A 14,629-nucleotide genomic window follows, 5' to 3' on the forward strand; every position below is an offset into this window, starting at 1 on the left:
TTGATATCCATGATCTATACTGACACAGGCAACCATGTTGATGTGAGTGATTCTCGCTGCCTCTCTTAACCTTGCTGATGTCCATGATTCAACCTGTCATCTGAAACTTTGTTGATGTCACTGATCTTTACTGTTGCTGTCAATCATGTTGATGCTACTGAAACTTGCTTCCACTTGTAACCATACTGCTGTTTCTAGTCTGTTATAATCTGTGACAATTCTGAAATCAATGGTATATACTACCACCTGAGACCCACTTCTGGTAAGTGTCCTGTGTTGACACTGTATACAATGTTGATTTCTGCGATTTGTCTGCCACCTGAAACTAAGTTGATGTTTATGATCTGCCACAGGAAACCAACCATGTTGATGTCACTGATCTTTGTTCCCTGTTTTGACCATGTGGATGTCCATTATCTGACTTAACATCTGAAATTATGTTGATGTCACTCATTCATGGTGCCGCTGATAACCATGTTTATGGCCATAGTCTTTGTTGGAATCTTAGACCTTGTGAATGTCCATTGTCCATGTTGCCACCTGAGTCCATGATGATGACCATGATGACTTTAGTCTGTGCTGCTATCAGCCATAATGTCGCTGCCTCTGATTGGTGCTGCTACTGGGGACTAGGTCAATATGAATGATCTGAGCTGCCAACAGAAAATATTTTGACATCATTAAGCCATCCTTGTGCTGGAGACCATGTTGAAATCTTTGTCCTTGATGCATCCAAATACTATGTTTATGTTCATGCTCTGGGTTGCATGCTGAAGACCAGTTGTATATCCATGACCCAGCTGCTGATGGAGACTGTGTCGATGTCTGTGGTCAGTACTGCCACAAGAAGACATCCTGATAGTGATCTGTGATGCCTCCCTCAAACATGTTATGTTGGTGATCTGTGTTGATGTCCTGGACCAGATGGATGACAGTTATCCAAACTGTCACCAGAAATCTTGCAGACCATGATCTGTGCTGCTCCTGGAAACCCTGTAGAAGTCTATGATTCAGTCTGCTGCTGGAAACCATGTGTAAGGCCTTGATCTGTACTGCCACTGACTTCGAAGGGCAAGGAACTTCTTTTGCAGTAGTATCAATGACTGTAGAATCATAACTGAAATTCAGATGGACATTGAAGGCTTCTGTGCCACCATCCCTCCAAAAAAGAAAATCTAGACAGGATCTTATTGGAGAGTTTTTGAAAGTTGTAATAAAAATACTTAACTGTAGCTTTTCACAGTTGATGGCTTCAGGCAGGGGTTGGTAAAGAACTCCTTTTTAAAGGGCTGGCTACTGCAAGTTTGCCCATGCTCCAATGAGTATAAGGAGAACACCAATTGGACTTGTTATATTGTATTTTTTCTATTCTGGGGAAGGATGCCACAAGGGTGAGAGGGTGTACCTGGGAGGAACGGGAATCAAGTGTGATTGAGGTATGTTGTATGACATTCTCAAATGATTAATAAAATATTAAGTTGGGAAAATAAAAAAGTGTGAAATAGTATGTATTTTAAATTTGGCCTACAACTGATTGCTTATTTTAACTATATGACTTGAACCAGAGCCTAACTATCTTAGCCATTTTTCTGGTGTGTAGATGTAACCAATCGTCTTATTAAAATAAGAAACACAGAGCCAATGTAAAAGAGAAAGCAGAGAGGTCAGAGCTCAGAGATAAAAATCTTACCTCCTGCAGTGCTCCTAGCTTCCCCGAGAGAGCTTCTTCCTTTTTGTCTGTCTTTAAATAGTCTTTCTGTTTGCCTTCTCATTGGTTGTAAACCCAACCACATGACTGCTTCGTCACTGCCTATAAATACCGCCCTCCAGGTCTTAAAGGCGTATGTCTCCAATACTGGCTGTATCCCTTAACACACAGAAATCTACCTAGCTCTTCTAACCACCACGCTCTTGCTATGGCTCTAATAGCTCTGACCCCAGGGCAACTTTATTTATTAACATAGAATTAAAATCACATTTCAGTACAAATAAAATATCACCATATTTCCCCTTTTCTATTTTAATAAAAAGAAAAAGGCAAAAGATTATAACTAACAAAAGAAAAACTATACACAAAAGTACAATAACTATATACAATATATACAAGTAACAAATACCTAAACGATGTCTAGTCCATTTGTATTTGACAAATCAGAGAAAATAATTCCCTTAACTATCCTATTTTAGTAAGTCCAAAATGTATCTAATTCACTTTCTATCCTAATTAATCTTCAGCTATAACTAACTAATCTTCAACTCCCTCAGAGACCCAAGAAGGAAATAATATTAGCTAACAAAAATAAAAACAGGAAGTGCACGCAAGCAACTTCCAAAAAATTTGTGAGTTGGCAGAAACAGCCAGCTGCCTGGACAGTCACCTGAGGTTTCTCCGCAGTGTTGGGGCATCATCTTCAGCCTATAGGCTTATCATATCTGACAGACTCATTTGTGAAGTAAGTTGTACACAAGGTCAACAGTTCAACCTCACATTGGGTGAGAGCAGTCCATGTACCAGAAACACCTGAATTCCACTAGTGTCATGTCATGATTCAGGATTTTAAATTCTGGAAATTGTTGACAGTTTTTTAATTCAGCTGTCCATTCTTCTTGGCTGTGTATATATGGCTTCATCTCAGCATCCCCTTCTTCTCCACATCCCTCTATTAAATGCCAGTCTACTATTGAGAGGCGTGAGCTTTCAGTTGCTGTTCCATTGCACACCAGAAGCCATCGGCCCACTGCCTGTTCAGCTGCCTTCGAAGAAAAGGGCACTGTACCTTTTCCGGATTGTGAAGGCCACTTCAGGGATGGTGCCATATTGATCTGGCCTCAGAAGATGCCTTCTGATAAAGCCATAACCACACTTGTTTTGGCAGGAATCGGTAGTCCTTTATTTCATGTTCTGTCTGTCCATTTTGTCCTGTTGATTCAAGGATACTTTGTTGTCCAGTGGCTAACTTTTGCCACAATGAAAATTAAGTCCATATGCAGTTTCTTCAATGCCCATATTTTCCCTGAAGTAGATTGGTACTGCCAGGAGCCGACATGTCTCAAAAAAGAAAAATTTCTAAGTTATTAAAACGTTTTAAATGCCATATTCGGTAGATCTCTGAAGGGTTTGAAGATGACCTGTCTAAAATATATCTGCTCAATTTTTAAAACATATCTAATATGACTACAATTTCTATTGTAATGTCTAACTACTAACTTTCATTTCTTTATATCCTAATAGTTGGTAATAATGTAAAGTATTTAAAACTAGTAATTGTCTTTTTCTTTTCTTTTCTTTCTTTCTTTTTTTAAAAACAACAACCTTAAATCTAATCTCCTTTGCTTAGCCTTTTTCCTAACCCTTGACAACAACTTGTATCCAACCCCCATAAATAATGAAAATTATCCCAGACCCAAAACCCGTTAAAAAGAACCAAAAAAAAAAAAAAAAAAACCACCCGCCCCACACCACCTCTTTGGGAATGTGGGCATCATATTCTTAAAATTGCTTCCTGCTGGGTATGGGTGAAGTTATATTTATCCTGAAAGAAAAATTTAGGTTAATTGTCAAATTCTAGGAAAGGTAACTATATCCTTCATTATTTTCCAGTCTGTGTATAATGCCAAAGTTCAGGGTTTATCTCAAGTCCTTATTCAAGTAGTTTTTGAGACTGGATCATCTCAGCTAATCATCCCAAAATTGCTCTGAGCACCTTGTAGTTCAAAGCTGATCTGTAGATGATGTTTGTCAGCTTAGTGATATTATTATTGTCCACATGGAATTGTTGTTGTTGTGGAGACTTCAGTTGATGTTAGGCCTGCCCGTGATTTCCTGCAGAAAACTGATAAGAGTCTCGAACACAAAGACATATATATGCAGCTAATTGAAGCCTTTTTTCTAGAATTAGTTAGTACTCTGTATGACCATTCATATCTTAACAAAGTTTAAAATGTATATATATATTAATCTTGTAAATTTTGATATAAAATTTATACTTTAAGAAAAGTTTAAAGAATCAGAATAGAATCAAAGAGTTGAGATTAGTAATAGAATAGTCCCTTAATTAATTTGGCTTTTGTCCTGTCCCATAGCAGAAAATGGCTCTTTTATTCTGGCATGATACAGGGAGTTTGCTTTTTCCTTTTAACAACATGCTGAAGCCAGTCTTTGTAAAAAAAAAAAAATCTGTGAAAGATTTTTTTGGGGCCTTGCATAACTTTTGTAAATCACTCAGTTTTTTTCCTGGTTCCTCAACTCTGTCCCATGCATTCAAGGCTGCCGTTCGATATAAAATTAGGGTTTGGACATCATATAAACATTGTGTTTTTACTGAAGCATATGGGCCTTCTCCAATAAGCTGATCCTGGCAAATGTGTATTCCTTTACCCCTCCATTGTTTTTCTATTACCACAGTCTCAGAATCCAAACACTGGTTGTGGTCTAAGCTAGTTGATAAGCTTTAGTGCCCTGTGGTTATTTTTCCCCCACTTTTTTTTATTTTCTGTAATACACTCTGCTTCTCGTTTAATACACTTTGGTTGTATATCCCCCATTATTGTATGATCCCAGACCCAATAGTATCACATGCAACTATGAAATCAAGATTGATCAGATAAAATATTCAAATCGACCCCTAAGGAAATAGGATCAGTCATTGAAAGTCTCCCAAATAGAAAATAAAAGCACAGGGCCAGATGGTATCAGTGCAGAATTCCACCAGACTTCCAAAAAAAAGCTAATACCAGTACTACTCAAAATATTCCAAAAATAGAAAGATCATTACCAAATTCTTGTTATGAGGACACAGTGACTCTGATACCCAAACCACACAAAGATTCAATGAGGAAGGAAAATTACAGACCAATTTTCTTTATGAACATCGATGCAAAAGTGCTCCATAAAATACTGACAAATCAAAAACACATGAAAAATAGCATCCACCATGATCAAGTGGCCTTCATCCCAGAGGTATAGGGATGGTTCAATATATGAAAATCTCTTGTAGAAGAATTGTTTGTATTGTCATTTTACTGTGCCAATAAAGTCACCTTGTATCAAAGGATGGAGGCAGCAATTGGCTAACTGAGATTAGCAATAGAGTTCTTGGAGGACTGAGGAGGTAGCCTAGAGAGCACAGGAAGAGAGAAGAGAGGATTTCAGGGGCTGGTGGTTGGGAAAAATGTGAAGAGAGGGTCAGTCAATCAACTCTTCACTGTCCTTAGATTTATCAGTTCTTTATCTCAATTTCTGTCTCCTGAGTTTTATTATACTGGAACAACTTAGATATTCATTACATCTGGCATCTAAAGTGTGCCATTATTAAACCACACCAAGATGGTGGACCTGGCACACTGCTGATGCTGCAGTGGCCACCTTTGTCTCCTCCCCACAGGCCTCCACACCTGTTTTTCCGATTCTGGGTTTTTTCTGTTACAGTCTTTCTACAGCAGCCTTCAGCTGCTGCCTGCCCTCAGCCCCCAAACACTTCTCAGGCAAGCTGTCCTGCTGCTGGCCCATGCCCTCACTTCCCTCTATGTGGGTAACCCCCAGACCTCATCCCGGAACCACCAACCCAGGGAGGCTCAGCTATCTTGAAACCTGCACAGCACTCAGTCTCTTGCTGCTGCTGCTGCTGCTGCTGCCACCGCCACAAGCTGCTGAGGGGGCCCAGCCATGCACTGCCAGTGTCCTCTACCCAGCCATGCTGAGCAGCAACAGTTAGCCACAGCTAGTGACAGAAAGGGTGATCCAATCCCAAGCCAAGCTAAACAAATTTGCCCTAACAGTTTGCATATGTTAGCTCCTCAGAAAACACACCCTATTCCCTGCATTATGAGTGATCAGCCACAGTGGCCCCTGTCATACCTGCCCTCCATGCAGGCACAGTTGAACATCGTCACTGTAGCTGGTTATTCCCACACATCTCTTCCTATGTGGTCAGCATCATCAGATCTGGAAAGATACTTGGGAATTTTTAAACAGGGAATTAGGTTTAAAAAATAGACTTTAAAGGAACAAAATATATCCCATGTTAAGAATTGGAAATGTCACAAGGAAGGGAGTTAGTGCCTTGTTTAGGGATACTTTGCATGGCTTGCAAATAGAAAAAATAAATGAGGGGATAAACAATTTACTTAGGATTGACATAATATTAATCATAATTATTATCAGTCTGGTAATTCATATTTTATCCTTAAAGAAGTGGTTTGATAACTTTGCCAAATATGATCATTTGACTGATAAGATACAAAGTCTTGCTATTTATAAGATACAAACTTTAGAAAGATATACTACTGATAAGGAAAAATTTGAGTAATAAGATCCAAACCTTAGAAGGGGGTAGGATTGAAAAGATACAACCATTAGAATGACCACCTAATGAAAATAAGAAAATACTCAGATACAGACTAAAGAATTTAGACAAGAACCTTCTGCACCATTGCATTATGAAACCTAAGAGGAGTGGCCCAGGATTATTAGAAGCCCAACTTCAATTTATGCAGATATCATAGAAGAATGATCACCAAAGATAGGCACTCCCAGGTTATGCAGAAGTTGTGTTGATACTTTATTTGTGCTTTAATAAAGTTTGCCTATGAGATCAGAGGAAATAGCAAGCCATCTTAAGTAAACATATAAGTCAGTCAGTGGTTGCCTACACCCTTAATCCAATCACGTAGCAGACTAGGTCTCTGTGTGTTCAAGGCCATACTAGGGAACAGAGACAAGTGTGGTGACACTCACCTTTAATCCCAGTACCAACCATAGAGACCTGGAGGTATGTACAGACAGACAGTGACAAGGAAGTGAGGTAGCTGGGCTAAGATAGCCAATGAGAGGGCAGAACAGCAAGGCAATAAAGGTGTGAGTGAGACAAGAAGTAGCTCATATTTAGAAGCTACAGAGCTGATAAAGTAAGGTTGGCTGGTGCCTATTCCTATTTCCCTGATCTCTAAGACTTTCACCCCTATATTTGACTCCATGTTTTTTATTTAATAAGACCACTTAGACATTTGTCTACAAGAAGTGAATTGGGATACTGTAAAAATGTTAGATTTGAAGAAATTTTAGGAAGCTTTTGTTTCATAAGGTATGCACTGGTCAAGCAGTTGGTAAACTCATGGGCAACTTGGAAAAGAATTATTCCACAAGACTGAGAATCATTAGCTAAGAAATATTGGAAGCTGGTCCTCAGTTACAATGGAGAACATGGTGGAGAGAGGAAGCTAGCATCATAGGACAAGGAAATAGGTCTAGAGGTATTGAAATGTCTAGAGGTATTGAAATTTCGCAAGACCATCTTCTCTGTGAGGGCTAGTATGCTGATTTGCAAAGGCAGTCTACATTTGATGAGCACACCTTGCTTCTATGACCTATAGCATATTTGAATGCTTAGGACAGTGTTGAAGAATCAGGAAATGACTGAGTCATTCACTAAAATTATACAAGGTTCAAAAGAAGACTTCAATGATTCTTTATAAGGATTGAGTTCAGCTTAAATAGAATGTTATTAGATACAGAAGTCAGACAAATATCAATTGAATCTCTGGATTTTCAAAATGGTATTTCAGAATGCAAAGGGTAAGTAAGTAGGCCTTTAAAGGCGAGATCAACACCCATAGGTGAATGGATCTGAAATCTGATATTGGCTGTTACACTTATGATGTTGCTTTGATAGAAGAATTTTTTAGAAATTTTAAGAAAACTTAAATGTCAGATGTTTTCATTGTGGTAACCAAGTTCATTTGAAAAGGGATTGTAGGCAAAATGTTCCTAGGAACAGTGATGGGTGATGTTTTTTGTATGCTGTGAATGTGTTGCTCTGATTTGATGATAAATAACATGCTGATTGGCCAGTAGCCAGGCAGGAAGTATAGGCAGGATAAGCAGACAAGGAGAATTCTGGGAAGAGGAAGGTTGAGTCAAAATCCACCATCCAGACACAGAGGAAGCAAGATGTGAAGGCAGAACTGAAAAAAAGGTACCAAGCCACACACGTAAACATAGATAAGAATTAGGGGTTAATTTAAGTGTAAGAACTGGTCAGTAATAAGCCTGAGCAAATGGCCAAGCTGTTATAAATAATATTAAGCCTCTGTGTGATTATTTTATAAAAGGCTGTGGGACTGTGGGTGAGAGATTTGTCCTGACCGTGGGCCAGGTGGTACACAGAAAAACTTCTGACTATAGAACAATGTTTTTTCTAGAGACAATCCAAACATAAATCTCCAGTTTTCTGAAATATGCAGAATGTGTGGCAAAGGATATCATTGGACTAATGAATTCAGATCAACAAGAGACAGAAAGTTAACTCTTTGTCATTGGGAAATGCCATCAGGGGCCTTCTGCAGCCCCCAATATCAAATTTGGCTCCTCTGTAGTGCCTGATTTTATACATGCTATGATTCCCAAAAGAATTGGGACAAAGGCAACCTGGGGATTTTCCCTTCTTGCATTTCCCATTTCCTAGTTAAAAAGAGGACCTGTATCCATAATGATTGGTCCCAAAAGTTTTCAGGTGATATCCAGGGTGTGATAACAGAAGCCTCATTCAAAGCATTTTCTAAATGAGAGGTTTTAACTCTTATATCCCTAGTCAGAAGCAAAGCTTTTAAGAGCTCTGAGTTGGGGATCCCTGATGGCAGAAGGGAAGTTTCCCATGGCAAGAAAACAATAGGCAGGGAAGATAGTATACATAAGCAACCATAAAAATTCTACCAGGTAATGTTTACACTGATAAACACATCATTTCATACAAGATAACTAAAATACATCAGTAACCATCTTATATACAAATGATAAAAAGCCTGAGAAAGAAATCAGAGAAACAACACACTTTCCAACAGCCACAAACAATATAAATATATTATGGTAACTCTAACCAAGAAAGTTAAAGTCCTATATGACAAGAACTTCAAATCTTTGAAGATGGAAATTAAAGAAGATATCAGAAGATGGAAAGATCTCCTGGGCTCATGGTTCTGTAACATTAACAAAGTTAAAATGACCATCTTACCAAAAACAATCTATAGATTAAACTCAATTCCAACCATCATTCCAACAAAATTCTTTACAGAACTTGAAAGAATAATACTTAACTTCACCTGCAAAAACAAAAGTTCAAGGACATCTAAAACAATGCTGTACAGCAAAAGAACTTCCAGAGGTATCCCCATCCCTGATCTCAAGCTATACTACAGGGCTATAGTAATAAAAACAGCATGGTAGTAGCATAAAAACATCCAGGTGGGTCAAAAGAATTGAAATGACAATGAAGACATAAATCCACACACTTATGGATACCTGCTTTTTTTTTTAAAGAAACCAAAATTATATGATCAAAAAGAGAAAGTATCTTCAAAAAAATGTTCTGGCACATCTGTAGGTCAGCAGGTAGAAGAATGCAGACAGATCCATATCTGTCACCATGCACAGAACTCAAGTCTAAGTGGATCAAAGACCTCAACATTAATCCAGATACACTAACCTTGATAAAAAAGTAAGTGTGAAATAGCTTTGAATGAACTAGCAAAGGAGAAAACTTCCTGAATAGAAAGAACACCAGTAGCACAGACACTGAGATGAAGAATTAACAAATGGGACAGCATGAAGCTGAAACATTTTTCTAAGGCAAAAAACACTGTCAGTAGTACAAAATGGCAGCTAACCGAATGCGAAAAAAACCTTTACCAACGTTACATCTGACAGAGGCCTGATCTCTAAAATATATAAAGAACTCCAGAAAACTAGACATCATAAAACCAAATAAACCAAATGAAAAATGGAGTACAGACCTAAACAGAATTCACAAAAGAAGAATCTCAAATTGCAGAGAAACACTGAAATGTTCAACATCCTTAGCCATCAGGGAAATGAAAGTCAAAATGACTCTGAGATTCCATCTTACACCTGTCAGAATGGCTAACATCAAAAATATAAATGACAGAGTATGCTGGAGATGAAGTAGAGCAAGGGGAACACTCTTCCATGGCTGGTGGGAATGCAATCTTGTACAGCCACTTTGGCAATCAACATGACAATTTCTCAGAAAATTGGGAATCAAACTACCTCAAGACCCCGCTATACCACTCTTGGGCATATACCCAAAGGATACCCAATCATACCATAAGGACTGTTGCTCTATTATGTTCATTGCATCTTTGTTTATAGTAGTCAGAACATGGAAACAACCTAATGGCTCTCTACCAAAGAATGGCTAAAGAAAATATGTTACACCTGCAGAATGAAGTATTACTCAGCTGTTAAATACAACAACATCATGAAATTTTCAGCAAAAGAATGGAACTAGAAAAAAAATCCTGAGTGAGGTAACCCAGACCCAGAAAGACAAACATGGTGTGTACTCCCTCACAAGTGGATATTAGTTGTAACTAAAGGACAACCATGCTAACATCCATAAATCCAGAGAGACTAGGTAACAAGGATTGCCCAATGGGTGACACATGGATATCCCTGGTAAGGAAAAATAGAAGAGATTTCATGGGTGCACTGTAGGTGGGTGGTGATTGGAACATGAGGGATCAGGTTGAGGGTAGGTTGCAGGGGAAGAATACTGAAAGTGATTACTAGTACTAGAAATCTAGCCAAATACACAGAGATAGTGAAATCATGTATCTTAGATTAAGTACTAACACCACTTTACCAGGGGTGATATATAATTCCAAATTGCATTCTAAATCTTACCTTTATACCCATAGATAAATGTAGCTCTCAGCCCTCTTCAGAGAAAATTCTCTGTGTAGCAAATGAATGAAACAGAGTCCGGGACAAGAACAAGTAATGCTGGAGAGATAAACAAAATGTCAGGAGCCAAAGCCCAAAGAATACATCTAAAACATAGCACAACTCCTGACATTGGATTCAGGAAACATCACAGAAGAAACAGAAGTATTTTAAGAGCCAGAGGACAAGAAATTCTACTATGGGATTGTGTCTCCTAAAAATGAAAAGGAAGCTATACCCATGATATTGCAACATTATTGCTGCCTAAATAAGACCTGGGAATGATGGTAAGGGGGAAATAGAACAGGGTTCCCCATGCCTAGAGAAGAACTATAGGCAACTAATGACTGCTGAGAGAAGGAAGATTTACATGTCAAGAAATGAGACCCCTAATTGGTTACTCAATACAAAGTGATCAGCCATGAGATTAAAAAAAATGGACTCATCAGGTTATAATTATAAATACATGCACATTTATATGTAACAATAATAAAGAAAAATATACCATCAATTAGAGTGGATGTGGGGTATTGAAAGAGAAGGAAGGGTGAAGTGATGTAATTATATATTATTTAAAATAAACTAATGTAAATATAAAATTATATTCTTTAAGATGCATAAAAATAAATTTTGAGATTTCATCTTACCTCACTCAGAAATTATATAAATAGATAAATAGATAGATAGACAGATGATAGATAGATAGATAGATAGATAGACAGAATGACAGACAGACAGACACAGAGAGACACATAGATGATAGATAGATAGATGATAGATAGATAGATAGATAGATACATAGATACATAGATACATAGATACATAGATAGATACATAGATAAATAGATAGATACATAGATAGATAATCATGGTGTGGATGTAATGAAAGGGGAACATTTACATTTTGTGGGAGTGCAACCTGGTGTAGTCGCTATGCAAATCAATGTGGAGGTTTCTGAAAAATATAAAAACAGAACTGCCATATGAACTATGTTCAGAACTCTTGCATACATACAGAAGAGATTCGTACCCCTACCACAGAGGCACTTGAGCATCGATGTTCACTGCAGCTCCATTCACAATAGGAAAATGAATCAACCTAGATGCCCATCAGCTGAAGAATGGTTAAGGGGAAATTGTGCCACACAGACATAATAAAATATTACTAACCTATAGGAAATTATAATCATGAGATTTACTGTTAAATGTATGGAACTGATAAAACTTATCCTGAGTAATACAAGCAGATCAGGAAGACAAATGCTATGTTCTCTCTTAGATGTGGATGTTATCTTTGAATCCTGTATGTGTAACATTAACCTGGACTTTACATGGAACCCAGGTATATAAGAAAGAAGCCCTTTGGGTAGATACACATAAATGGAGGGGAGATATTAAAACATAAGGAAAATGGGAAATACTGGAGGAGGAAATAAATAAAACATTGAAAGGAGAGGGGTGGGAAAATGAAGGAGTGGTGGAATGCCTAATCAAAATGAAGGGTGTATCTAATACTATACAGAAACCTATGAAGTAGCCACCTGTGTAATATACTGTATAATTAGAGTGGATTGTAAAACACAGGTAATGAGAAATAGGTGGTTGGGATAATCCAGGTTAAAAGTTTAAGTGAGGATGGGGATGGGATGTTGAAATATATGTATGGATATTTGCAGAAGCCTTGTGGAAATACACGAGTTTGCAAGCTAATTAGAAATATAATGTATATTGAAAAGTGTTTGGAGAAGAGGTTTCTCCACATGTGAACAATGATGTTTTCAAAAGGTATTAGTCAGTAAATGAAAATGTGTGCCCAGCATAGTTTCCTCCCTACAAGTTTTGGTCAGAGAATCACCTGAAACAATGCAGGCAACAGCCACCGCACTTATTTTTGAAATATAACTAGATGGTAAAACTTTTTTGAAGACATCACTGCTGTAGGATGTTCTGTATGTCCTGTGGAAGCCCGTTCTTGGGTTCCTCATGGCTTTACCCAGCAGGTTTGCATAGAGGATGATTAGGACCAGGGGCCTGAGTGAAGGTGTCTTAGATGGTCTGCACTTGGCTGTGCTGGGGAATGGTCTGTATGTCAAGTTGCTCAAATTGGTCAATAAATAAAATACTGATTGGCCTGTGGCTAGGCAGGAAGTATAGGCGAGACTAACAGAGAGAAAAAATAAAAGAACAGGAAGGCAGAAGGAGACTGCCTGGAGACACCACCAGGACAAGGAAGATGTAAAGTACCAGTAAGCCATGAGCCATGTGGCAAGGTATAGATTGGTGGAAATGGATTAATTTAAGATATAAGAACAGTTAGCAAGAAGCCTGCCACGGCCATACAGTTTGAAAGAAATATAAGTCTCTGTGTTTACTTGGTTGTGTCTGAGCGGCTGTGGCACTGGCAGGTGACAAGGATTGTCCTGCCTGTGGGCAAGGCAGGAAAACTCTAGCTACACATCACTCAACGTTTTTCTAGCTAGCTTACACAGTTCCAGAGGTGCAATGGAAGCAGCAAAGAGCAAGAGACAAATTGTGTCCCTCACTGCTAGGTCCTGCATGCTACAATATTGGCCTGCTTGGGAAATTTGCCCACTGGTATTAACAGTGACATGACTGTTATAGAGTAACCAAGAACCTTCTACTTCAGTATGAAGCCTACTGTACAGGAGGTCTTTCATACTTACAAGGCCAAAGCCTATAACTAGGGAAATCACAGCTACTAGGTGTGAACACACTGCTATTGTTATATTTAACAGCCATGCTACAATCTGTCTTCTGAATATTTGTGTTTATACCCTTAGATTTGGGTCACTCTCAACTTTGGTCAGAGACACTTCTTTTTCTTTTTCTTGTTTTAATTGTTAAGAGATTTTTCTATTCATCTTAAATATCAACCACAGATTGCCCTGTCCTCCCTCTCCCACCTCCCAGTTTCCCACCCAAACAACCCCCCATTCCCACTTCCTCCAAGGCAAGGTCTCCCCTGGGGAGTTAGCCCACCCTTGCAGATTCAGTTGAGGCAGGTCCAAGCCCCTCCTCCCTGCACCAAGGCTGAGCAAAGTGTCTCAGCATAGGCCCTAGGTTCTCTAAAGCAGGCTCATGCACTAAGGACAGGTCCTGGTCCCAGTGCATGTGGGCCCCCAATTCAGTTCAACTAAAACTGTCTCACTTATCCAGTGGGCCTAGTCCAGTACCACAGGGGCTCTTCAGCTATTGGTGCACAGTTCATGTTTGTCCACTAGTTTGACTAGTTGTCTCTGTACTTTTTCTAATAATGGCCTCAATATCTCTTGATACACTTCTTTTTCACAGTATTGCCATTAAGGCAAAGACTCATAGCTGGTCAAAATACAGAGTAAAAGAAACTGAGAGCTCAACCATGGAAGAATCTGCTATATTGCCCTTCACTCAACAAAAGTCATGTGGATATCACAGAAAAGCATGCAAAAAGAATTGAATAGACAACCGAGTCAGAGATTTGAAATGCAGATTTCTGTAAATAACATAACTGCTGCATAGTACAATTAACAGTACTTTTGTCTACCTACTCAAGATCAAACTCTTCAAAGTTCTAACATGAATTGTGAAGGATGTGTCTAATGGCACACCATTGTAGGGGCTATGAGCAACCGATGGCTTCTGAGAAAGGGAAAGTCACTCCTTTTGGAGAAATGGCCTCTGTTAGATTGTCCATGCTCCAGTAGGTGGACTCAGACATATGGGCACATGGGCAACACTAATTGGACTCAGAGGGTTATTAATTAAAAAAGAATGCATGAAGTTGAGAAAATGACATACTGGGACCACTAAGGGAGTTGAAGGGAAGAAATGGTCAATAGATAAAATAAAAATATATTGTCTAAATGTATAAGCTCTTGAAAGAATAAAACAAAT

The 14,629-nt window shown here is 38.6% G+C and overlaps 1 long non-coding RNA gene across 4 annotated transcripts in view; it reads left to right on the forward strand.

The window, feature by feature from the left end:
* LOC121826465 (uncharacterized) overlaps positions 1–14,629 on the forward strand; it is a 59,728-nt gene that overhangs the window by 17,808 nt on the left and 27,291 nt on the right. For 3 of the 4 annotated variants that reach the window (XR_013048201.1, XR_006068738.2, XR_013048202.1), the window contains 2 exons: positions 29–262; positions 354–1,494. This is a non-coding gene — a long non-coding RNA (uncharacterized LOC121826465). Of the gene's footprint in view, positions 1–28; positions 263–353; positions 1,495–14,629 lie in introns of those variants that run through there. The other variant, XR_013048203.1, reaches the window with a different exon arrangement.

Source organism: Peromyscus maniculatus, chromosome X (genome assembly GCF_049852395.1).
Source record: "Peromyscus maniculatus bairdii isolate BWxNUB_F1_BW_parent chromosome X, HU_Pman_BW_mat_3.1, whole genome shotgun sequence".
Lineage (NCBI taxonomy): Eukaryota > Metazoa > Chordata > Mammalia > Rodentia > Cricetidae > Peromyscus > Peromyscus maniculatus.